Source organism: Xenopus laevis, chromosome 8S, assembly GCF_017654675.1.
Source record: "Xenopus laevis strain J_2021 chromosome 8S, Xenopus_laevis_v10.1, whole genome shotgun sequence".
NCBI classification, from domain to species: Eukaryota; Metazoa; Chordata; class Amphibia; order Anura; family Pipidae; genus Xenopus; species Xenopus laevis.
Genome location: NC_054386.1, coordinates 36,921,636 through 36,948,093, shown reverse-complemented (window position 1 = coordinate 36,948,093; position 26,458 = coordinate 36,921,636). Strand labels below are relative to the sequence as shown.

At 40.8% G+C, this 26,458-nt stretch overlaps 1 pseudogene; it reads left to right on the top strand.

Annotated features, from left to right (window-relative positions):
• The window catches only part of LOC121397617, a 56,530-nt pseudogene that overhangs the window by 16,589 nt on the left and 13,483 nt on the right, over window positions 1–26,458 (top strand).

Below are 26,458 nucleotides of genomic sequence, written 5' to 3'. Positions count from 1 at the left end.
TTTTGCGAAAGTACACATTCTAACCGAATCTAAAATGGTACCTATATCTGTTCTGCTCCAAAACTACTGATCGCAAGGCTCCCAAAGTTGGCGGTTTTGGTGAAAATATCTGAAAATTGCCTCAAGCTTCAACTTCCCAGCACCATATCACCCATGTATCGTTACGCACCAAGAAAAAAGCACCCTAAAATTTATGATTGCCAGGGTTCCCCAAACAAGTTTGTGGCCATTGTCATAGTTTACCAAAGTATCTGGCATTTAGAGGCCCCCAAAATGAAGTTAGCGCATGCAAACCAGTCCCGTGGGTAACTTCCAGCTAATGAAAGATCAACAAATTGACTGCATTTTGTGGCGGTAAAAACAGAAATATATGTTTTACCCCCCAAACCCATACATTTGGAAAGTACACTTTCTACAGAATCTAAAAATGGCGTACCCATGCCTATTGCTCCAAACTACTAGTCGCAAGGCTTCCAAAGTGTCGGTTTTGGTGAAATATCTTTGGAAATTGCCTCAAAGCTTCACGTTCCAGCATCGTATTGTCCATGTATCATTACCAGCATAAAGGCATCCTAAATATAAACTATATGGGTCTACTAAAACAGTTTGATAACCCAATGTTGCATAATATACCAAACTATGTGGGCCGCACAGAGACCCCAAATGACAATATGTATAGACTTTTCACGGCTGACGCGCTGGCGCTGCAAATATAACCACCCGGTGTGTTATTATGCGAACATTACCCACCTAACAGTACAGAGACCCCAGAAAACCATATATTTTCAGAAAGTACACATTCTGACGAATCCCAATAGGCGTAAATAAGTGTTTCTACTGACAAACTGCCCAAACTGCAAAGCAATGCTGAAACATAACGTTTTTTTATCAAATTTCGGAAAATCGTCCCAAAGCTTGAATTTTACCCCATTATATGCCCCATTTCGTAACGTATCAGCATAAAACATCCTAAATATGAACGCCAGGGGTCTACTGAACACTTTGATGCCCAATATGCATAGATATACCAAACTATGTGGCGCACAGAGACCCCAAATGACAATAGTGTATATACATTTTCACGGCTGACGCTCTGGCTGCTTCAATTTGAGCACCTGGAGTGTGTATTATGCGACATTAGACCCCCTAACAGTACAGAGACCCAGAAAACCATATATTTTCAGAAAGTACACATTCTGACGAATACAATATGGGTAAATAAATGTTTCTACTGTAAACTGCCAAACTGCAAAGCAATGCTGAACATAACGGTTTTTTTGAAATTTCTGAAAATCGTCACAAAAGCTTGAATTTTACCCCATTATATGCCCCACATTTCGTAACATATCAGCATAAAACATCCTAAATATGAACGCCAGGGGTCTACTGAACACTTTGATGCCCAATATGCATAGATATACCAAACTATGTGGCGCACAGAGACCCCCAAATGGATATATAGTAAATAAAATTTACAAGGCAAAACAAAATAAGGCAGTAAAGAGTGAAATGCAAAAAAATCCAATAAAAACCACAAAAATCGATGTTTTTTTTTCCAGACTAGTGTTATCGGCCGTCAGAATCACAGTTTGAATATTTTAGCTGGGCCAAACAGGTTATACGGCTAGAAACAAGTGAACACAACATACGCAGAGCTGAAAATGCAATAAAATGGCTAAAAATTCAATAAAATGGCTAAAAATGCACCAAAATACCCAAAATTGCAAATATAATCACCGAAATAACATAAAAAAGATATTGCACAGTACGGTTAGCGAATACGCTATTCGTAATGGCAATAAAACATTTTTTTCAGCCAAAAAAAGAAACGATGCGATAAGAAAAAAAAAAAAAGCCACAATGCCATGTATGTGCGTGTGTACAAATGGTAAAATTACATGTTATGTGCGCGTGTGTGCGTGTGCACATGTGTGTAAGTGCAGTGAGTGTAAGTGACCCCCCCAATCCCCAAAAATGTATGTGTAAGTGTGTATTACTGTAATAAGTGTGTTTGTGTGTGTAATTGTTGCACTAACCTGAAAAAAATCGCTGGAGACTGTTGCAGGCGATCTGGAAGGGCCTCAGGAAGAGATCTGCGACGTCCTCTGTGTGCCTGTGCTGTGGGGGCGGAGATATCCAGCGCGGTGTAGGCTGCAGCAGCAGGACACGTAAGTTACACGTGCCTGCTGCTGTTTTTGGGCCCCTGGGCGATCGCGCCCCAGGGGCCACTCGATCCCCTGCTCTGCTCGTTGCCTAGGGGCAGGGGATCGATGCGGAACGGAGCGAGCGGCTCTAACAGCCGCTCCTCCGCTCCAGAACCCGGAAGTGCTGCAGAACGTAGAATCTACGTTCTGTGGCATTTCAAGTTACTTTTCACAGAACGTAGATTCTACGTTCTGTGGCACTTAAAGGGTTAATTTATTTGACTTCTCTTTCTGACCTGGCTATCAAAATGGGGGTCACGGAGTAGAATTTTTTTTTGCCTACCAGTCTTGAACTGCAATGTTCACTCACATTTAGCTACCTACTGCCTGTTAGTATCCATAGTGAAACCTGCAAAGGGTTCTGCCAGGGAGTTTGTAGGAGGCTGTATAATAAGTTTGGACCACTACTTATTATGCACCTTCAGGTCTATAGATTTAAGTAGCATTGGTTTCTATTCAACTGGAGCCAGTATGCAAATCCCCATGTGCTGGTTTATTTAACGCCTGAATACATTTGGCACTGTATGGTGACTGTATACGGAGTATGGTGCAGTAAGATTTTCTTCATCCAAGAGCTGAATATGTACAAATGACCATGTGCTTTTGATATACATAATATTCTGTTGCATAACAATATTCATTGCAGAGCCAGTTGAACATATATTGTCATGTGTACATCACAGTTTTATGTGTTTTGTTACCTATGCAGCTAACTTGTTTGATGACCTGAAGTTCCCACACAATAAAGCAGACACCCTGTGCACTAGTTGGCTTTTGGTCTTTTTTGTAGCATTTGTTATAATCTGCTTGCTTGGACCATATTCTTCTTTATCTTCGGTTTACAGACTTGATGCAAGAGAGTGGAGCTGAAGGAGCATGTAGAAGAGCTGGAGCATCGTTGTATTCAGCTGTCAGGAGAAACACACTATTGGTAAATTCTAGTGCTAATTGATGGTTGTATAGAAATAAAATTATTGCTAAGCCTGTAATGATGTTAGGTCCTACCTGATAGCGCTTCAGTAATTGATGGGCCTCAACTAAAACTAACATTTGTGCATTCTGTAGGTGAATACATTGCACTTTATCAGAACCAGAGAGCCATACTGAAGCAGCGTCACAAGGAAATGGAGGAGTACATTAGCTGACTGGCTCAGGACAAAGAGGAGATGAAGGTGGGTGTTACGCTAGCAGTGTCTGAGAAGATACATGTGAGAGTCCATTTTCCTCAGGACAAATAGTTGAATAATGCAATCTTTCTGATTTGTAGGCTAATCTGCTGGAATTGCAAGTTTTGGTCATGTGACTGGTAACTGAGCACAATGAATGGTACAGGAGGTCCATGGAAGCAACCAGGGTCCCCAGACAGGGTCAGAAGAGTTCCCAGCAGAAAACCCTATGGAACTTGAAGGAAAAGAGAATGGAGGTAAGCCAGGGGCAACAGAGGTTTCTGTTTAGCCAGGGGACAACAGAGAGTGAGCTCTAGTACTGTAGAGGGATATTGCTTCTATCTCGCTTATCCTAACTCCTATTCCTACATTATTTATCTAATCACATTTTGCCTCATTGTAGCTCTGGAGGAAGTTCTGCTTAGAAGAGGATGGGAGACGGGAAGTACAGTCATTGCCTCATTTGGCAGCTCCTCAGGAACGACTAAACCCCTGGATCAGAAGACCCAACCACTAAACAAATTATGCATGAGATACAGAATCCCCAGGAATGGCCTGGTGCCATGCTGCAGAATCCACGCATCCCCTTTTTCTACCGTGCTGACTAAAATGACGAGGTCCGAATTATGGTGATTTGAGGGAGAAGTTGACCGATGCATCCCTCCTTTTCCCATGCCAACGCCTGCTTGTGCTGGGATTCATTTTCTCCAAGGACACATTAGAAACCATTGCTTTGGGATGGGGGAGTGCTGGAGATTGGCAATTAATGGAATGGATGTGGAGAACTGTTGCCTTTCTGTACTGAATTTTGGGTCCCATAGTGAATAGTTGGTGAAATGTGGAGTATTTTCTTCCACCCAAGGGAACCCCTGTATTGCACAGGCCAATGGGTTATACCATTCAGTGCAGATTTGTTTCCACACTCTAGTTTAAAGCTGCTATTTTCACCTGCTACCCTTGGGGGAGGGGGCTCAACCCCATCCACTTGAATAGTCAGTCTTATTTCTGGATTTTCACATATCTGAAGCACTACTGTTTGATATGATGTTGACCACAAGAAGAATGGTGGTTTAGAAATGAGGTGGAGGTTATACTGTTAGGGGGAAGGCTGTTCAGGCAGAACAAAAGAGATATGACCATGTTGATTTGTTCTCTGTTCATTCTCAGATAATAAGTAATCCTTTGGGGAAAAATGTGTTATTCTAGAACTTTGGGTAAAGGCAGGTGATTGACGTTGCTTGTAAGTATGCAGTCCAAGGAAAATCTCTTCTCTTGCATGGCGTTGATCTCATACACATGGGAAGAGTTTTTGTTTTTTTTAACAGCTGCAAAAGTTAAGGATTAAGGATTTTTTAGCTCAAAATGGTCAATGAAAGATATAAGTTAAAGTGCAGATAGAAGTTGTATCCAACCTCAAGTCTTTCTAGGGGAAATTCCTGAATGAAACTGATATATCTACGGTCGACTGAACCCAGTACATTGTCAGACACATTGTGCAGCCTGAACTGGTATCATTACAATCAGTCTGGCTTCATACAAGGCATATGGAGGTTGTTTTTAAATAAGGAGTAGCAGAAGACTTAGACCTAAGCAGTGGATAAAAATGATATACTGACGAGCATTACATGAGCAGAAGCATATTTATTTTATATTTGAAAGTAGTACACATTGAGGTTTTGAGGAATTTGCACCTTGCCATTCTCTCTGCTTAAAGGGCCATATACCATATGACCGTGTACAATGTCTCAGAGTGTCCTGGTTAATTTTTCACTTTAACTGTTTTAGATTTCATGATGTTGGCAGTTTTTTTAATTCATGCATATATCTTGAATGTGTAACTTTTTGTGCCTCCTGTTGTTTGACCCATGCAAAACTGCAAAAGCTTAAAGGATCAGTAACATCAATTTTTTAAAACAATAAAAAATTGGTTAGTATAGAACGAAAAAAAACACAAAGACACATATTAAACTTTTAAATCGCTAAGTATTTAGTATTCAAAAATAACTTACCCAAACTGCGATTGAGCTCCTCTTCAGAAAAGGCGACACGGCCACAATCCATCATGCGGCGCTCGATTTCTCCTCCCTAGCTATCTCCTATAAGGAAAGCAGGGAGGAGAAATCGAGCACCGCACAATGGATCACCGGATTGCCTTTTCTGAAGAGGAGCGAGCGCAAGTGGAGTTTCGGTTAGTTATTTCTTAATAAAGTTAACGATTTAAAAGTTTGTCCTTGTTTTTTCCGTTCTATACTAACAAAATTCTAAAAATTGTTCGACCATTCGATAGTCTAAGTACTGTCTCTTTAAAAAAAATGGTGTTTTAGTCTAGGTCTCTGTATGTACAGTATAAATAACAATACAGGAAGTGCATATATCCTTATAGAACATTGAAGTCTGCACAGGACTCTTCAGTTTTATTGCAAATATGATGTACAGGTCCTCCCCATGCCACGACAAGCACTTCTGCTCAAAATGTGTTATGCCCATGTAACAGTCAGTTGCGCTCCTGCAGGGTATAGTAAACACCCAGATGTTATTCAGCTGGCATGAATGGTTTATGAGCTGTGCAGGTATATTTATCAAAGAGTGAAGTTAGAGATCACCACAGTCCACTAGTGTGAAATACCGCCTCTCTCCATTCATTTCTATGGGATTTTTAAAGGCGTATTTATGAAATGGTAAATTTTCAATTTCACCCTTTGATAAATACACCTTTAAAAAACCCCATAGAAATGAATGGAGAGAGGCGGTATTTTCCTCTAGCAGACCGTGTTGATCTCTAACTTCACTCTTTGATAAATATACCCCATAGACTAACCAGTGACCAAGTAGTGTACAATATAAAGAGTAGAACTTCTGTGTGTACTCAGGAGCAGAGAACAAACAGCTTATTGTATATACAGGCCATTCCTTATCTATTATTCACATTTATAGATAATAGTGGGTACATAGATTCCCAAGGTAACTTTTACATCAAACTTTGTTTTAAATAGTAAATTTGGCTCTGACTATTCATTATTCAAGAACACGGTTCAGCTTCGTCAGCAAATAGAAAAGCTGTTCCCCGCCCCTAGAATGGCTGGATCTCCCAGTTCAAGTTTTGGGTTTCAGTGGAACATATGGGATCTAAGAAGAAGAAGACTCCCACAAAGCAGAACTTCTATAACCAAATGGTTAAAATACATAGTGTTTATTGATGGTAACACACCCACAAAATCACATCTCCCCTTGAACAAATTACTTATTTTTCCAGTTGGTGAAAATGAAAATTTAATATAAGCTTCAGCATACTGAAATAAGAAATTTTCTAAATACAGTTAATTTAAAATTCTGTACCGTTTCTGAAATAATCAAGTTTATCATCACTATTCCTCTCTCAGCATCTCATTCTGTCTTCATTCAGGCATTGGGTGTCAGATGAATGATCCAATATACCTTATGGGGGGGGGGGCTCCTTTTTCCTAGAAGATGTATTAGAGCTCCCTCTATTAAAACTACCGGAAATCCTGTCTCTCTACTTGAAGAATTTGTGTAAAAGGCAGTTATTTTTGTTTGTACTCTAATCAGTTATTTGAGTGAGCGCTAATACATCTGCTAGGAATGGGAGCCCCCTATAAGATATATTGGAATTGGATCATTCATCCGACACCCAACTGCTGCATGAAGACAGAATGAAGTGAAAGAGATGCTGAGAGAGGAATATTTAAAACTTGATTATTTCAGAAACGATGCAGAATTTTTAATTGACTGTATTTAGTAAGTTTCTTACTTCAGTATAAGGAAGCTTATATTAATTTTTTATTTTTGCAATAGTTCCCCTTCAATATGTTCAACGGTCTCCAGTAGTTCACCTTTAAATTAACTTTTAGTACAACATAGACACTGAGACAAGTTGCCATTAGTCTTTTTTTTTTTGTTTTTTTTCAACAGCTCTCCAATTGGAATTTTAGGGACCAGTTTATCCTAACAACCAGGAGAGACTCGACTATGACTAGGAAAAGCCTGAATAGAAGAAATAAGGGGGAAAAAATACATCATAACATTTAAGCCTCATAGAGTGATCGTTTTTTGTTGCCGAGGTTAGTGCCCCTCTTTTAAAGACCAGTAAGAGGCTGAAGTAGAAGAGAAATCATTTAAAAACTACAAAAATGAAGACCAATTGAAAAGTTGTTCAGAATAAGATCATCCTAGAAAGTACTAAAACTTGACTCGGAGGTGAATCAACTCTATAAGACATGTACGTGTAATTATTTTCAGCGGTATCTGTATAGCTCTTTATATTCTGACACAGTGCAGCAGAAGCCATCTGGAGGAGAACGGTCTTCTGCTTCATAGTTTCAGCAATCAAAACCAGAGAATAGAAAGGGATACTGTATATGGCTTTCGGTAGCAATGACATTGGTAATTTTCACATTTCACCCAAGCTCTTAGAATAAGCTATGAATGTATATTGAGGACAAAGGAGCCCGTCTGCTGCGCAACCTTAGGGTGGCAAATACTTACTGTGTATATAGGATCTCTGAAATGCATGAAGCAATGTTTTCTTGTTCAGATGTTAGTTTCCATAGAGCACCATAGAAGAGAAGAGGATTACAATACCACAATAATCAAACACACACACACTGTGTAATTATAGGATAAGCACCATCTCCTTTATAACTGTCATATAACACATTAGCCTGTTATATTATATGATCATCTTATTTAAATCTCCAGGGACGTAACTGGGACATCCCAGGCCCTCCCCACCCACCAATACTGTTGTAATTAATCTCTCTGGGTCCCTCTCTCCCTATATTTAAGTCACTGATGATCTCTCAGCTCAGAAAAGAAAAATGATTGTTTAAAGCAATAATATTAAAAGTATTGTATAATATTTATATATACCCTTATTGTAAACTAGTAGGACAACAGAGACCACCAAGGCAGCAGCCATGTCCGACCCTGGCCATACACGAGCCAATATAAGATGCAGACAGATTAAGTCGCCAGCTTATTGGGCAGTGTATGGGGCCCTCCAACAAGTACCCCCCGATTGATATCTAGCAAAATTCAGGCAGATGTCAATCGACCAGGTTAAAAAATCCTGTTGGCCCTACATGCGGAGTTGGATCTCTGCATGTAGGGCCACCTTTAGACTTATCCCCACCAGATACTGTATATCATGATCAGGGTAAATGAAAGTCTTCATAGACGTTAATACTAAAGCTTGCTTGCCCTATAGAATATTGTGAAAAGGAATGTATAGGCCACTTCTAATCTCATTATGTGACTATGGACCTAAAGTACTATCAATATCTTCCTCATGACCTGCATCTCTATTGCACAATTGCCTTTTTATAAGGGTGGAGAACAGAGGAAAATTACTTTTACAGTCTGCCATAAAGCACCAAGTATTGGGAAACAAAGGAAGGAAGGAGGTCCCCGCCCCATAGAGCTTCACAGTCACAATCTTAAGGGGGAAAAAATTAACAATTAGACTTTATAGGGGTAATTTACAATGAGGAACAGAGTGCTACCAAGCCCAAAAAGGGCTGCAATCAGCCTTTTTTTGCACACTGTGCAAAGTGCAAAAATAGATTTTCTTTAAACCCCTGCACCCTGCACAGCCAGGGTCGGACTGGGACAACCAGTGGGCCTGGTCGACCCAGACGTGTTCCCCACGTGATACCTTGTGCACTGCCCGCTTAACCTCCCCCCAGGGAAACAAGGCACACGCCCCATTCTAAATTTACAAGGTCACTTTGTTGTATTCCTAGGGTACAGGTCACGCCTCCAGCATTGTGCTGTGCCATAAACACATTTATAGCTAATGCTACATTTAAGAAGCCGCTGCTAGATTTACTAGACATATTGGGAATATTTTACTTGCATCCCCTCCAGTTGATACTGGACTACAGCTCCTAGCAGTTGTGACAAGTGAGAGTGATGGAAATTTTAATCCAATCAGAGGCGACATCTGCAGGTCAGATTTAAAGGTGTGGTTCACCTTCAGGTTAACTTCTAGTATGTTATAGAATGGTCAGTTTTAAGCAACTTTTCAATTGGTCTTCATAATTTATTTTTTATAGTTTTTGAATTATTTGCCTTCTTCTCCTGACTCTTTCTAGCTTTCAAAAGGGGGTCACTGACCCCCTCTAAAAACAAAACCTCTCTAAAGCTACACATTTGTTATTGCTACTTTTTATTACTCATCTTTCTGTTCCGATCCTCCGCTATTAATATTCCATATTCTAATTCAAATCAATGCATGGTTGCTAGGGTAATTTGAACCCTAGCAAAAGAAGCTGCTGATTAAAAAGCCAAATAACACAAAATAATAAAAACCAATTGCAAATTGTCTCAGAATATTGCTCCCTGAATCATACTAAAAGTTAACTCAAAGGTGAACAACCAATATTTGCAATATTTGGGGCCTGTGCTTGCAGAATGTGTATGAGGGTCACAAACTCTCTCTCCCGAATCCCTTCTTCTCTCCTTTCCACAAGCAGCCTGACTAATCTGGGCCAGCCATAGGAGACAACACCCTTCCTTGCCGCGGAGAGAGTGCCTAAAAAATTATTTGCTGTTGGGCCCAGCAATATTTAGTTAGCCAATGGCCTTCTCATTTGTCCTTAAAGGGAACAATGATGCTTTGACTAGAAGCGTCACATCAGGCTATGCAGATATATAAAGTAGTTGAAATACCTAGTCTGCCAGTGATGCCCACTGGCACATGGACTAGCCTGCGGACTGCGCCTATGTCACTGCTACCCTGGCAAAAGCCCAGAAAACAACAAAACCTATTCAGTGCTGAGAGCACCGTTTCACCTACAGTTTATATTTAATTGCAGTCATTCCAACTACTTGCATATAAATCTCTAACGCCTGGGCCCCCCTGCAGCCACCATGATCTGCTTCCCCTCCTTCAGGCCCACCAGTCTGCCACATGGACATAAGTGGAAATATCTAGGGTTTCTTACAAAATGATAGGCCGTTACCCAAAGACATGGATTCACGTATATACCTGTATATATATATATATATATACAGTCTGTTGAGTGAGCGCACTCTTACCGGATTTCAAACGAAGTGGGTGCGTTGGTCAAAGTATTCTTGTACACAGTAGTAAAAGGACCCGCACTCCAAGTTTTATGTGAAAAAAGTGCTGAATTTTATTCACACATGCATATCCAACGTTTCAGTCCACACTGGGACCTTTCTCAAGGACAAATAGCAGGTGCATCAACAAGTGTTTAAATCCCTTTTGAAATTGGCGCCAAGCATGACGTCATAGGCAAGAAAAAAATCCCACAAGAAGCAAACAGTACATTCGTATAGTGCTTGTTAACAAAAAAAGCGTAATACATACATTTCACCACTAGGTGTCACCTTCGTGCTGATGGTGGCAGTGTTCATTTGTGACAAATGTGTCCATTTAAAAAAACATTTAGTATCCATTCAAGAAGTGCTTCTGAATGATCTGCAAAATTATACAAATGTATCTACGTTACTTATTTTAAGGCAAACATAGAAACATCATGGTATCATATATAATGGTAATGCATAGCTGCTACATTCGCATATTTAAAACATTTTTTCGTTTATTTCTTATGCATTCAATAAACTTTTAATTTATAACCAACTCTCTTTTATGTCTCTATTATAATTTGCCTTCACACGATGTTGACAGGAGAGGCCTAACTCATGTGAGGAAGCTACTGAGCACCAATTGCCCATTGAGACCTTTAGGTGTCACACACCCCAATTCGTGTATCCAAAAGGCTTCTTTTTGTAAGAGGATTTTACCAATGTCACCCCCTCTGGCTCTAGCTGGTACATGTTCGATTGGCATGCATCTAAATGCTGCTGGGCTATGTTTTGCCTCCGTCCAGTGTCGGGCCACTAGCTGCTGGGCAATGTCCTGCTTTTTGCCCTTAGCTTTGTCTTCCCTTTCTGGGTCTAGTGCTGCCCTGATACTTGCTCTATGCATGCCAATCCGCTCCTTGAGCATTCTTACAGTCTTTCCACAATAAATCAGCCCACAAGGACATTTAATTATGTATACCACGAATGTGGTTGTGCATGTCATCTTGTGCCTAATGTTGTAACGTTTCCCTGTATGCGGATGGAAGAAATGGTCCCCCAAAATAAGGCTGCTGCACATCACGCATCCTGAGCACTTATAAACTCCTGGCCGGGGTGATAAAAAATGTTGTACATGTGCGCTAGAATATTTATCAGTGGGATCGGATGGACTAAGAATCTCTTTTAGTGAGTTCCCCCGTCTGTAGCTGAATTTGGGTTTATGCGGTAATTTTTTACCTAGCACATCCTCGCTTTTGACCAATTCCCAATGCCTTAACACACATTCACGAGTGAACTTAGAACTCTCACCATACTGGCACACATAATACATGTCACTTTTGTCATTTTGTCTACTGGCTTCATTGGCCTCTAGTAGAACTTCATCACGATTAAGGCCTAGCGCCCATTTCTTTGTTTCGTCAATGAGAACACTTGGATAGCCCCTGAGCAAGAATTTCTTACACATTGTATCTATGTCTTTTACCCTCTGACTCTCTTCACTGTCAATCCGTATAACCCTCAATAACTGAGATTTCGCCAATGAGTCTAAGAGATGTCTAGGGTGATTACTCTGGTAATGTACCAGAGTATTTCTGTCAGTGGGTTTCACGTATATACTCGTCTGTAGGGAGTCGGCAACCTTATATACTTTGACATCCAGAAATTCAATACTACCAGTGTCATATTTTAACGTCAGTCTTACGGGGTTATCTAAACTGTTTAAGTGTTCTACCAGGTGTTCTAGCTGTTCAGTAGAGCCAGTCCATACAAAGAATATATCATCGATATAGCGCCTAAAAAAAGCGCCATATCTCCTGAACAGTCCGTGACTTAAAATACACTCATCCTCATACATATGCATGAATGCATTAGCATATGAAGGTGCCACTTTTGATCCCATCGCTGTCCCTGTGCGTTGCAGAAAAAACTGCTTTTCAAACTTGAAGTAGTTTTTAAAAAGTATAAAACGCAACAAGGACAGGATAAATTCACAAGGGGGGCCATTATAGTGCCAATTATCTGTGATTAGCCTGCGTACAGATTCTATCCCTTGCTCATGCGGTATGCAGGTATACAGGCTCTGGACATCCATTGTAACCAGAGTGAGCCTAGACACAGGTATATCTATACTCTTAATGACCCTCAGGAAGTCATTTGTGTCCTTTAAGTAACTACCTATCTCTTGCACACAGGGCTGGAGATGATAATCAACAAATTCCGCTATTTTCTCATTAAGGGAACCATTGGAAGATATTATAGGCCTTCCCGGTGATGTCTGCAAATTTTTATGTATTTTAGGCAAAGTGTAGATGACCGGCCTGACAGGGAATTTAGGCAAAAAATAGTCGAACATGGTTTTAGAAATGTGACCTTCGTGTAACCCGACATCCAAAATGCCCTTTAATTCATCAAAAAAGGAAATGGTGGGATCATATGTCAATCTTTCATAATTTATAACATCATTAAGCTGCGTCAATAATTCCGCTTTGTAGTACTTGTAGTCCAGTACCACCACTCCACCCCCTTTATCTGCTTTCCTGATAATGATATCTTTATTCATTTTGAGTGATTTCAAGGCATTCTTATGCTCTACTGACAAATTACCTCTACGTACATTTCTGGTCTTATACCATGCTGACATTTCTAAATCAAGCATGCGGTTAAACGTCTTAATGGAGGGATTGGTGCTGATAGGGTCAAAGTCACTCCTTGATTTGAACCTTTTAGCTACATCTTTACATTGCAAAACCGTCTGCACATTCGTTGTGGTCACATCATCAGTTGTCTCAGCAAGTCTATTGTCCTGTAGAGAATCCAATCTTAAATCCCCCACACCCTTGTCCACTCCAAAATGTTCCTTAAGGCGTAGCTGAGTGAATGGGGTTAAACTCACCGATGGAACGAATCCAAGTCCCCTCTGTAGCAGAGCCTTTTCTGCCTCCGTCAGGCGATATGCTGATAAGTTGAAGATCATATCTTCCTCTTCTGTTTCTGAGCTTGCTGTGCGCGGGTTGTGATGGGAGCTGCTACCGCTGCTCCTTTTGCCCCTGCGGGTGGTCTTCCTGTAGTGCTGTGGCCCGGAATCTCTTCGCTCCTGCCTTGCGCCCCCTCTCCTACTCCTAAAAAAGACGGAGAGGGAGAAGCTGCCGGTCGTGGCGGTCTGTTCTGCGGCGATCCGGATCTGCTCCTTTCACTTCCGCTGCTGCCGGTTCCACTGCCGTCTCTCCTGAACGCAGGTCTGCGCATGCGCCAATCCGCCTTTCTTCTCCTGGGTCCTAGCGCACCTCCTTGTTGCCACCGGTAGATCGAACCTTCCCTATAGTCCTGCTGCACTTTGAGCTTCTTGGAACTCTTGAAGGCAAGTAACTCAGCTCTGTATTTGGCGATTTGAGAGTCTAGTTTTTCAAGCCAATCTGTGTCTTTATCACTTCTTAAGATGCTGGTGTTGGCTGTCTCAAAGGTGCTTAGCTCGCTTTTTACTAGTCATAGTTCTCGACCCACTTCTTCCACAACTAGCAATATTAAATCCAGGGAGCAACGATCTAGTATATTGCACCACCTCTTGCAGAATTCCGGATTTGCCCTCCCAATGGTTGGTGTGTTGCTGATTCGAAAACCCCTGGGGATTTTCTTTTCCCTGTAATAGTCAGACAGGGAAACACCATGCAGATGTAGCTCTAGTTCCTTCCTTTTCAGTCGCAAAATCTCGTGATATACTTCCTTAGCACCAAGCTGCCCAAACGTTTCCTCATAGGCTTCTGGAAATAGAATACTTTCTATGTCCTGGTTGGTGAAATTCTCCCGCTGTGTGTAGGAAGAAGGAAATCCACTAGCCTCCATGCTAGTCAATTCAATACTTCACCGGGGTGCTGGACACAATTATTAGGAAAAGATTTCCTGTATATACAGTCTGTTGAGTGAGCGCACTCTTACCGGATTTCAAACGAAGTGGGTGCGTTGGTCAAAGTATTCTTGTACACAGTAGTAAAAGGACCCGCACTCCAAGTTTTATGTGAAAAAAGTGCTGAATTTTATTCACACATGCATATCCAACGTTTCGGTCCACACTGGGACCTTTCTCAAGGACAAATAGCAGGTGCATCAACAAGTGTTTAAATCCCTTTTGAAATTGGCGCCAAGCATGACGTCATAGGCAAGAAAAAAATCCCACAAGAAGCAAACAGTACATTCATAGATGTTTCTATGTTTGCCTTAAAATAAGTAACATGTAGATACATTTGTATAATTTTGCAGATCATTCAGAAGCACTTCTTGAATGGATACTAAATGTTTTTTTAAATGGACACATTTGTCACAAATGAACACTGCCACCATCAGCACGAAGGTGACACCTAGTGGTGAAATGTATGTATTACGCTTTTTTGTTAACAAGCACTATACGAATGTACTGTTTGCTTCTTGTGGGATTTTTTTCTTGCCTATGACGTCATGCTTGGCGCCAATTTCAAAAGGGATTTAAACACTTGTTGATGCACCTGCTATTTGTCCTTGAGAAAGGTCCCAGTGTGGACCGAAACGTTGGATATGCATGTGTGAATAAATTCAGCACTTTTTTCACATAAAACTTGGAGTGCGGGTCCTTTTACTACTGTATATATATATATATATATATATATATATATATATATATATATATATATATATATATATTTGTTTTAAATAAACAGGTATAGGATCCGTTATCCGAAAACGTGTTATCCAGAAAGCTCAGAATTTACGGAAAGGCAGTCTCTGTCATGGGAAAAAATGAATCAGTTAATAGTGCTGCTCCAGCAGAATTCTGCACTGAAATCCATTTCTCAAAAGAGCAAACAGATTTTTTTATATTCAATTTTGAAATCTGACATGGGGCTAGACATATTGTCAATTTCCCAGCTGCCCCAAGTCATGTGCTCTGATAAACTTCAATCACTCTTTACTGCAAGTTGGTGTGATATCACCCCCCTCCCTTTCCCCCCCCCAGGAGCCAAACAAAAGAACAATGGGAAGGTAACCAGATAGCAGCTCCCTAACACAAGATAACAGCTGCCTGGTAGATCTAATAACGACACTCAATAGTAAAAACCCATGTCTCACTGAGACACATTCAGTTACATTGAGAAGGAAAAACAGCAGGCTGCCAGAAAGCATTTCTCTCCAAAGTGCAGGCACAAGTCACATGACCAGGGGCAGCTGGGAAATTGACAAAATGTCTAGCCCCATGTCAGATTTCAAAATTGAATATAAAAAAATTTGTTTGCTCTTTTGTGAAATGGATTTCAGTGCAGAATTCTGCTGGAGTAGCACTATTAACTGATGCGTTTTGAAAAAAACATGTTTTCCAGTGACAGGATCTGCAGGTATGGGACCTGTTATTCAGAATGTTTTCTCTAGTGCATGCAGGTATGGGACCTGTAAGTCAGAATGGTTTCTCCAGTGTGCGCAGGTATGGGACCTGTTATCCAGAATGGTTTCTCCAATAAATGCAGGTATGGGACCTGTTATCCGGAATGGTTTCTCCAATAAATGCAGGTATGGGACCTGTTATCTGGAATGGTTTCTCCAATAAATGCAGGTATGGGACCAGTTATCCAGAATGGTTTCTCCATTAAATGCAGGTATGGGATCTGTTATCCAGAATGGTTTCTACAGTGCACACAAGTATGGAACCTGTTATCAAGAATGGTTTCTCCAGTACATGCAGATATGGGACCTGTAATCTAGAATAGTTTCTCCAGTACATGCAGGTATGGGACCTGTTATCTAGAAAGTTATCCAGAATGGTTTCTCCAGTGCACACACGTATGGAACCTGTTATCCAGAATGGTTTCTCCAGTACACGCAGGTATGGGACCTATTATCCAGAATGGTTTCTCCAGTGCACACAAGTATCGAACCTGTTATCCAGAATGGTCTCTCCAGTGCACGCAGGTATGGGACCTGTTATCCAGAATGGTTTCTCCAGTGTGCGCAGGTATTGGCCATACTACCCTGAATACTTTTTCCAGTGCACGCAAGTTTGGGACCTGTTATCCAAAATGGTTTCTCCAATGCATGAAGGTATGGGACCTGTTATCCAGAATAGTTTCTCCAATAAATTCAGGTATGGGACCTGTTATCCAGAATGGTTTCTCCAGTGCACACAATTATGGAACCTGTTATCCAGAATGGTTTCTCCAGTACACACCAGTATGGAACCTGTTATCCAGAATGGTTTCTCCAGTGCACGCAGGTATGGGACCTGTTATCCAGAATTGTTTCTGCAGTGCACGCAAGTATGGGACCTCTTATACAGCATGATTTCTCCAGTACACACAAGTAAGGAACCTCTTATCCAGAATGGTTTCTCCAGTGCACACAAGTATCGAACCTGTTATCCAGAATGGTCTCTCCAGTGCACGCAGGTATGGGACTTGTTATCCAGAATGGTTTCTCCAGTGTGCGCAGGTATTGGCCATACTACCCTGAATACTTTTTCCAGTGCACGCAAGTTTGGGACCTGTTATCCAAAATGGTTTCTCCAATGCATGAAGGTATGGGACCTGTTATCCAGAATGGTTTCTCCAGTGCACGCAAGTATGGGACCTCTTATCCAGCATGGTTTCTCCAGTACACACAAGTAAGGAACCTCTTATCAGAATGTTCTCCGACAAGAAAGTGGACCTTTATCCAGAATGGTTTCTCCAGTGCACAGCAAGTATGGGACCTGTTATCCAGAATGGTTCTCCAGTGCATGCAGTATGGGACCTGTTAATCCAGAATGGTTTCTCCAGTACACGCAAGATATGGACCTGTTATCCAGAATGTTTCTCCAGTACATGCAGGTATGGAACCTGTTATCCAGAAGTTATCCAGAAGGTTTCTCCAGTGCATACAAGTATGGAACCTGTTATCCAGAATGGTTTCTCCAGTCACAGCAAGTATGGACCTGTTATCCAGAATGGTTTCTCCAGTGCATGCAGGTATGGGACCTGTTATCCAGAATGGTTTCTCCAGTGCATGCAGTATGGACCTGTTATCCAGAATGGTTTCTCCAGTACAACGCAAGTATGGACCTCTTATCCAGAATAGTTTCTCCAGTACACACAAGTATGGAACCTCTTATCCAGAATGGTTTCTCCAGTGCACACAAGTATGGAACCTGTTATCCAGAATGGTTGCTCCAGTGCATGCAGTTATGGGACCTGTAATCCAGAATGGTTTCTCCAGTACACGCAAGATGGGACCTGTTATCCAGAATAGTTTCTCCAGTACATGCAGGTATGGAACCTGTTATCTAGAAAGTTATCCAGAATGGTTTCTCCAGTGCATACAAGTATGGAACCTGTTATCCAGCATGGATTCTCCAGTACACGCAAGTATGTGACATGCTTTCCAAAATGGCTGCTTCAGTGCATGCAGGTATGGGACCTGTTAGCCAGAATAGTTTCTTTGGTGGATGCAGGTATGGGACCTGTTATCCAGAATGGTTTCTCCAGTACACGCAAGTATGGAACCTGTTATCCAGAATGGTTTCTCCGTGCACGCAGTATGGGACCTGTTATCCAGAATGGTTTCTCTCAGTGTAGCAGGTATGGACCTTTATCCAGAATGGTTTCTCCAGTACATGCAAGTATGGACCTGTTATCCAGAATGTTGCTTCCAGTGCATGCAGTTATGGACCTGTTATCCGAATGGTTTCTCCAGTACATGCAGTATGGAACCTGATTATCCAGAATGGTTTCTCCAGTGCACGCAAGTATGGACCTGTTATCCAGCATGGATTCTCCAGTACACGCAAGTATGTGACTGCTTTCCAAAATGGCTGTCCCAGTGCATGCAGGTATGGACCTGTTAGTCCAGAATAGTTTCTTCGTGGATGCAGGTATGGGACCTGTTATCCAGAATGGTTTCTCCAGTACACGCAAGTATGGGACCTGTTATCCAGAATGGTCTCTCCCGTGCACGCAGGTATGGGACCTGTTATCCAGAATGGTTTCTCCAGTGTGCGCAGGTATTGGCCATACTATCCTGAATACTTTTTCCAGTGCACGCAAGTATGGGACCTGTTACCCGAAATCGATTCTCCAATGCATGCAGGTATGGGACCTGTTATCCAGAATGGTTTTTTCAGTGCACGCAAGTATGGGACCTCTTATCTAGCATGGTTTCTTTAGTACACACAAGTATGGAACCTCTTATCCAGAATGGTTTCTCCAGTACACACAAGTATGGAACCTCTTATCCAGAATGGTTTCTCCAGTGCACACAAGTATGGAACCTGTCATCCAGAATGGTTTCTCCAGTACACACCAGTATTGACCTGTTATCCAGAATGGTTTCTCCAGTGCACGCAGGTATGGGACCTCTTATCCAGAATGGTTTTCTGCAGTGCACGCAAGTATGGGACCTCTTATCCAGCATGGTTTCTCCAGTACACACAAGTATCGAACCTGTTATCCAGAATGGACTCTCCAGTGCACGCAGGTATGGACCTGTTATCCAGAATGGTTTTCTCCAGTGTGCGCAGGTATTGGCCATACTATGCCTGAATACTTTTTCCAGAGCACGCAAGTATGGACCTGTTATCCAAATGGTTTCTCCAATGCATGCAGGTATGGGACCTGTTATCCAGAATGGTTTCTCAGATGCAGCAGGTATGGGACCTGTTATCCAGAATGGTTTCTCCAGTGCACGCAAGTATGGGACCTCTTATCAGAATGGTTTCTTCAGTACACACAAGTATGGAACCTCTTATCCAGAATGGTTTTCTGCCAGTACACACAAGTATGGAACCTCTTATCCAGAATGGTTTCTCCGTGCACACAAGTATGGAACCTGTTATTCCAGAATGGTTTCTCCAGTGCATGCAGGTATGGTACCTCTTATCCAGAATGGTTTTTCCAGTACATGCAGTATGGACCTCTTATCCAGCATGGTTTCTCCATTAACACAAGTAAGGAACCTTTATCCAGAATGGTTTCTCCAGTGCACACAAGTATGGAACCTGTTATCCAGAATGGTCTCTCCAGTGCACGCAGGTATGGGACCTGTTATCCAGAATGGTTTCTCCAGTGCTTACAAGTATGGGAACCTGTTTATCCAGAATGGTTTCTCTAGTACACACAAGTATGGGACCTGTTATCCAGAATGTTTTCTCCAGTGCACGCAGGTATGGCACTGTTATCCAGAAAGTTAATCCAGAATAGTTTCTCCAGTGTACCTTCCACTTTTACACTTTTTTTTATTCAGGCATTTTATTGAGATTTTAAATGCAAAAGTAGTAACACGGATAATATAGCAATCCTATATTTTGTACAATACAACCAAAATTGTGGACATTTAAAAGAGTATGGATCAATGAAAAAAAAAAGAGTATGGATCAAGAACCTTATGTGGACCATAGCCATTAACCCCAATTGTTTTGGCATTTTTAGTGCTACCTCCAGCTTTATAGGAGAACTAAACACCCCAATAAGAAAATCCCATACCTACAACCTCAGGTAGTCCCCCCTCCCTGTCCCCCCCCCCACGTAGTTAGTTACCCCTGAAAATGCCATTAAGAATCTGCTCACGTATTGGTGCAGAGTAAGTGCAGCGGATCTCATGGGAGCCACCTTCCGGATCTCCAGTCTTGTTGTGTAAGTGAGCGCCGTATTGGCGCATGTGCAGTTGGATCTTCCGATTTGTAGCAACTGTGCATGCGCCAAATGTCCTGGAAATTGCCGAAAGGAAGGAAGAGGACCCAAAGTAGACCAGAGATCTGTATGATGGTGCCCATGACTCTGCTTCACTTACTCTGCACCGATACGTGAGCAAACTCTTAGGGGCAATTTCAGGGGTAACTATGTGGGGGGAGCAGGGAGGGGGACTACCTAGGGTTGTAGTTAGAGGATTTAATTATTGGGAGGCTTTAGCTTTAACTATGCTGTGATGTATCGTGGCGGCTGCTCGGCTTTGTGACAGCTTGTAACTTTAATTCCAGTAGCATCAAGGTGTTCAGTGTAAAAATAAAAACTGGGTAAATAGATAGGCTGTACAAAATAAAGATGTTTTCAGTATAGTTAGTTAAATGCAAAATGTAATCTATAAAGGTTTGTATGGCTGAATTTCAACATATTAGCCAGAACCCAACTTTCTACTTTGCAGCTCTCTTGGTTTCCTTTGATTGGTTACGGGGCAGTAACCAATCATTGACTTTGAGGGGGAGGCACATGGATCATAACTATTTGCTTTTGAATCTGAACTCACTGAACAGCTATGTCCCATGTGCCCCCCCTTAAAGTCGCTGACTAACTCGTAGTTAGAGAGCTGCAAAGCAGGAAGTTGTATTATGTTATGTTATAGTACACATTCCTTTACACCAGCCACTATAGATTACATTTTTGGCTAACTAACTATATTAGAAACATTTTTCATTTTGAACAGCCTATCTATTTACCCAGTCTTTATTTTTACACTGAACTGTTCCTTTCAAATCTCCTCTCCCATATACTTAGTATCAATGTCTTATCAATGCTTCTGATAGCACTAAGAGCATGGGGTCAGTAGATTTACTTCCAGCCACCAGATTTGCTAATGTATACACTAAGCACTATCTGTGGGGATTGCTGCTCAACCTATTTGTTCTGCATGACTGTCCATGCCCAGCATATCTAGAACTTGTTTCACATATTTTATTTCTTAGGTGGAGTGAAGTAACCTGTTGAATAGAAATATGGATTTCTACCAGCTGAGGCAGGTAAGCCACGGTTTTCATAAACTGACAATGTTATTCCTGCATTTTCTCTTTTGCTAAACGCTTTTGTTGTTGGTTAGGGCCATTCTCAAAGAATTCAAGTGACTTTGAAGCCCATGCAGAATTGTGGAACTTTACCTCTTATGGTTGAAGCAATTCTTTCAGTGTCTGTGGGCTGCATCACTGCTAGATCAACAAAGCTTCAGAGGGGATTGGTCAGTGATCAGGTAATGAATGGACATGACATGGAGTTTCAGAGCTGCAGTGTAGACATCAGAATGCTTGGTTCATAATGAAAGAACTGACTAACTTAATTTCCCTCTGACCAGACTTCTGCTAATAGAATGAAAAGCTACTACAGGAAATATGTTGCTGACAAGAAACACATACATGTGGGACTAAAAGATGAGAGTAGGAAAGTAAAGCTTAGACAATCTGTAAAAGCAGTGAGAAATAACCTTCCTTGTTCCTTTATATAAATGTTTCTAAAAACTGAATATAATATAGAAATAAATCAGAACAAAGGATGATGCTGTAGATCTGTGCAAATTTCGGCCTTTACTCTGTAATTGTTTATAGTTCACAAATAGTCATGTGTCTGATATATTCATGAAATCTGTTCATTTAGTTTGTGCATCATGGCTTATTCGCTAGAGATATATTGTGCGAATCATACAGCAATTAATAAAACATATTTATTGTGTTGTAGGAGCAATTTTTTTTAATATATTTTTAAAAATGGTACTGTGCTTATCATTACTCATATTCCCCTAATACATGTTTGTTTATTTCTGTTCATTCTATTTTTTTTTATTCTGGCTATGTGTGTCCTGTAACTTTTTATTTTATTTGTTACCCCTGTCCTGTGCTTTGTCTACTGAAAGATGAATGCATGTCCTGTTTACAAAGTTTATTTTTTCCTTCCAGAAAAATGATGATGTTGGTGGTGATATGGATAGTTACCAGGTATTATGGCTGCTGCTGCTGCTGTAACTGTCAATCCTGTGGCATGGAACCAAATTCTGCTCTATGCCAGAATGGGCAAGAGAAGGGTGGAAAATAAAGGGAAACATAGACAAAGGACTTGGAACAAGGGGGTGGGAGGGTGGCCAAAGATAACAAAATTTCATTTGAGAATCATGTCAGATGGTACTGTCCTCGCACAACTGTCACTGAGCACAGCACATCATAATAATATGTTTTGGTGCAAAGCCAGGTGAAACAACATAACCTAAATCAGTACTGTCCAACTTCTGTGGTACTGAGGGCCGGAATTTTTCTAGCCTATGTGGTGGAGGGCCAATAATGAAAGCCACTCCCCCATTAAACCACACCCATTTAAACCACACCCTCTTATCTCAAGAACTTTTAAGACCCTGTCCACATTAATGTTGGTGTAAGATTCTGTTATATTTTAATTATACATTTTACTAACAAGAACTAATTCCAATAGTATCCTTGGCTCTTAGATGAGACACTGTCATTGAAAAACCTTGGTCATCAGTCTGGTGAATCCCTATTCTTAGGATTAGGGTCATTCCTTTACATTCTTGTAGATCTATTCATGGTCTGTATGGTAGAGTGTGTCTGTGTTAAATGACAGGACAGCTGTCTTAGGTGAGGAGTAAGGAGAAACTATATTTGGTTTTTACTGTGATGCATGGCCTGGTCACAAAAGAGTTTGTACAGAAAAAACATGTATTGAGGTTCTCATACAATAATAGTATATATATTATACATATAAATAAGGAAAGGGGTGTTTTCTCTTGATGTATTTTGAACATATAAGGTTTTGTGATAATTTATGTATATTCATTTAAGAAAGAGTGATTGTTTTATATCAGACACCATTTACATTATTCTAATGAATGGTCATTTGGACATATGCCAAAAGTAATCCTCTACTGCCCCCAAGAGGGGTAGAAACTTTGGAAGAAAATAAAAAACCCTACCACAACCTATTTCTGGGAAAGTACTAATATGGACTTAACCACAAGTGATGGGAGGATCTAGAGGTGTTCAATGCATTTGTATTGGACTGAAAAAGTATATAAACTGACCTTCAAGCTAAGAAGATCAGAGAGAGAAAACCATCAATAACAAGGAGCAACTCTTCTAAAGGATTTTGTCATCAAGGACTGCTCTCTCTCTCTCCCATTACCAGCACATGAAGATCAACTAAGGTTGTATACCTGTTTTGCAATAACTGGATTTATCAAATAAATAATCTTTTCTTTCAAAAGGCATAACCCTCTGAATTTTATAAAGAAGTACAAAATAGGAGCAATATCCAATTTTGTTGGCGAGCAGTTATTTTTCCTACAGTTGGTAACACACCAAATGGTTGACACTCACTGCACAGATATTACTCAGCAATCATATGTGAAAAATATAAGTCATATTCTTAAATATACGATAAACATTTAAATCCATATGCCGTCTCCTCCCCTGTGGATAACGTAGCACCCCCACACCACATGGTTAAACACCTAAGAGGCCACTGACAACAATTTCCGAATGCTAAGAAACCCCCAGAACAAATCCTACCAGGCTCACATCCCACAGGGTACAGAGTAGGACAGGCAGAGTATGACATACACAGGGAGCATAGGGCAGGCAAAATATGGCACACACAAGGGAGCATTTGGCAGGCAGAGTATGGCACACACAGGGAGCATAGGGCAGGCAGAGTATGGCACACACAGGGAGCATAGGGCAGGCAGAGTATGGCACACACAGGGAGCATAGGGCAGGCAGAGTATGGCACACACAGGGAGCATAGGGCAGGCAGAGTATGGCACACACAGGGAGCATAGGGCAGGCAGAGTATGTCACACAGGGAGCATAGAGAAGGCAGAATAGAGCAGGAGACAAGGAAAGCTATAGCTAATTTCAGTACTGATGCATTATAAAGTTTACACAAGCTAAGGAAAGCATGCAGACTTTCATGTGGGGGACACACAAGGAGGAGGTCCAGCCCGACAGTCGGACAGCCCTGACCTAAATGATTCCCTCTCAGATATTGTTTTTGACTGCCATTTATTTTTTTTATTCACTATTCATTTGAAAGCATGAATATTAAGGCAGTTATTGTAAAAACTAAGGGTTTCTATAGCTTTAGCAATTAGTCATTGACTTGAGATTGAACAATTGGATAAATCATTTTAGAAAATTAATATAGAATATAAATGTGGTGAAATCACAGTGCACTAACTTTTACTGTATCTTTGTGCTTTCTGCCCTTTTCACCTACACATACCAAACTTGCTGATCAGCCGCATGGTGCATGGGCTAATTTGCATGGAAGAGTTATTCATGGCTACATTTCAGCCATGGCACTTTTGAGGGCAATATACGCAGTACTAATGGTGTATGAGCATTAACCTGTCTTTTGAATATCTGCAGGAAAAGCAGAAGCCTCAGCACGATTCCAAACATTTGCCATTAAACAGTTTTCTGCTGTTGTCTAGTTTAACAGCTGTCCATTAGAAACAAATATATTTTCATATGTTCTGTATTTGTATTGTATCAGTGAATTAGTAACACATTTAAGACCATATGGACAAATATCTGGAATAAGTGACTGTAATAATCTTTTTTTTGTGGTCATTGTTCTTTTGTGAAGTGTATAGTACATAGTATTCCTTGTCTAAAGAATTGCAGAAAACGGTTTAATGGCATCACTTGTTTCCTCTAGCACATTCGGGTGGCAGGTGGCAATGTATCAAGCACAAGTTTGATATATTTTTCATTTTGTTTCAATCACCAGGAGGAGGATTTAAACTGTGTCCGTGAAAGGTGGTCTGACACGCTGATAAAGCGGAAGGAATACTTAGATGACCAGATACAGAAAATCATCAACAAACAAGGATAAAATGTGTAGAGATGCATGCAGTTATGTTTCACACTCAGAGATCAGTACCCAAAAACTGTTTTGTTTTTTTTGCAAAATGAAAGAAAATTGGAGCTAGAATGTTAATAGTAATTATGATTTTAGTTCACTCTCTTTTCATATCCTTTCCTTTCATTCAAACAAATACCTGGTTTTTGGACCAGCTGCTTTTTTTTACCCAAAACTATGGGTTGTCACTCAAACGTGAAAGTGGTGTCTTCTGAGGGGAGGTGAAAACTGGAAGGGTGTCCACCTTCTACTGTATTTATCTAACTGTACCTACAAACAGTTAAAAGGTATATTGTTAGATTAATGTTATCCAATATAAAATGGGTGGTGATCTCCATAAGAAGGCACTCCAAGCAGCTAGCCTTTGTACATTACATGTGCAAGACATTGGAGTGGGATATGCTTCCTGCAGCTCAGAATTTTGCTCCACTGTGATATTTGATCAATATAGAAATGTGATAAGTGTTATGTAGAGTACCAATCATCCAAAATACATCATCAGTACAGGTATGGGATCTGTTATCCAGAAAGCTCCATGTAAAGGATGTCTCCCATTTTATCCAAATAATCCAAATTTTTAAAAATTATTTCCTTTTTCTCTGTAATAATACAACACTACTTTGATCCCAACTAAGATATACTTAATTCTTATGGGAGGCAAAACCAGTCTATTGGGTTTATTAAATGTTTGCATGATTTTCTATTAGACTTAAGGTATGAAGAGCCAAATTACGGAAAGACCTGTTATCCGGAATACCCCAGGTCCCGAGCATTCTGGATATCAGGTCCCATACCTGTACTAGTGATTGGTTCAAGAGTTCAAGCCTTTTCTTCACATAGATTATTACATGATGCATGGGGAAAGATGCCCTGACAGTCAGAATACAAGTCTGTCCTTTTCCCCTCTTGCGGATTCATTCTCTGACATCTATAGCAGTTGGTCAAAGCTACTTACTTTCAGGTTATGGGTCTTGAATTCTTCATCGGTTCTTAGGCTACAATTGTGTACTTTTTTATGTCTTTGTGACAAATAAACCATGTGGTTTAAATTCCATTTGTCATGTGTAATTGCTCTGCTTTCATTTATTGCCAGGCTAACAAGCTTACGGAAATTCTGTATATTGCCTTTCCTAAAAATAAAGCTTTTTCAAATCTTTAACTAAGGACATTGAATATAGCAGTGATCTGTGCACCACCAAGAACATGTAAGATGCAGTGTCCTAACAGTGCTGTTGTTTGTTTATTCTACAGGTTGTGGCCACAGCCTCCTGGGATTGTGCCATCCATGACTCGGTGCATTTGAATAGGGTGACACCTCAGAATTAGAGGGCCTATCTGATTGTGAAGGTCACAGTGCAGCTTAGCCACCCTGCTACGCTAGAGCTGGTTTGATGTAAAAGGA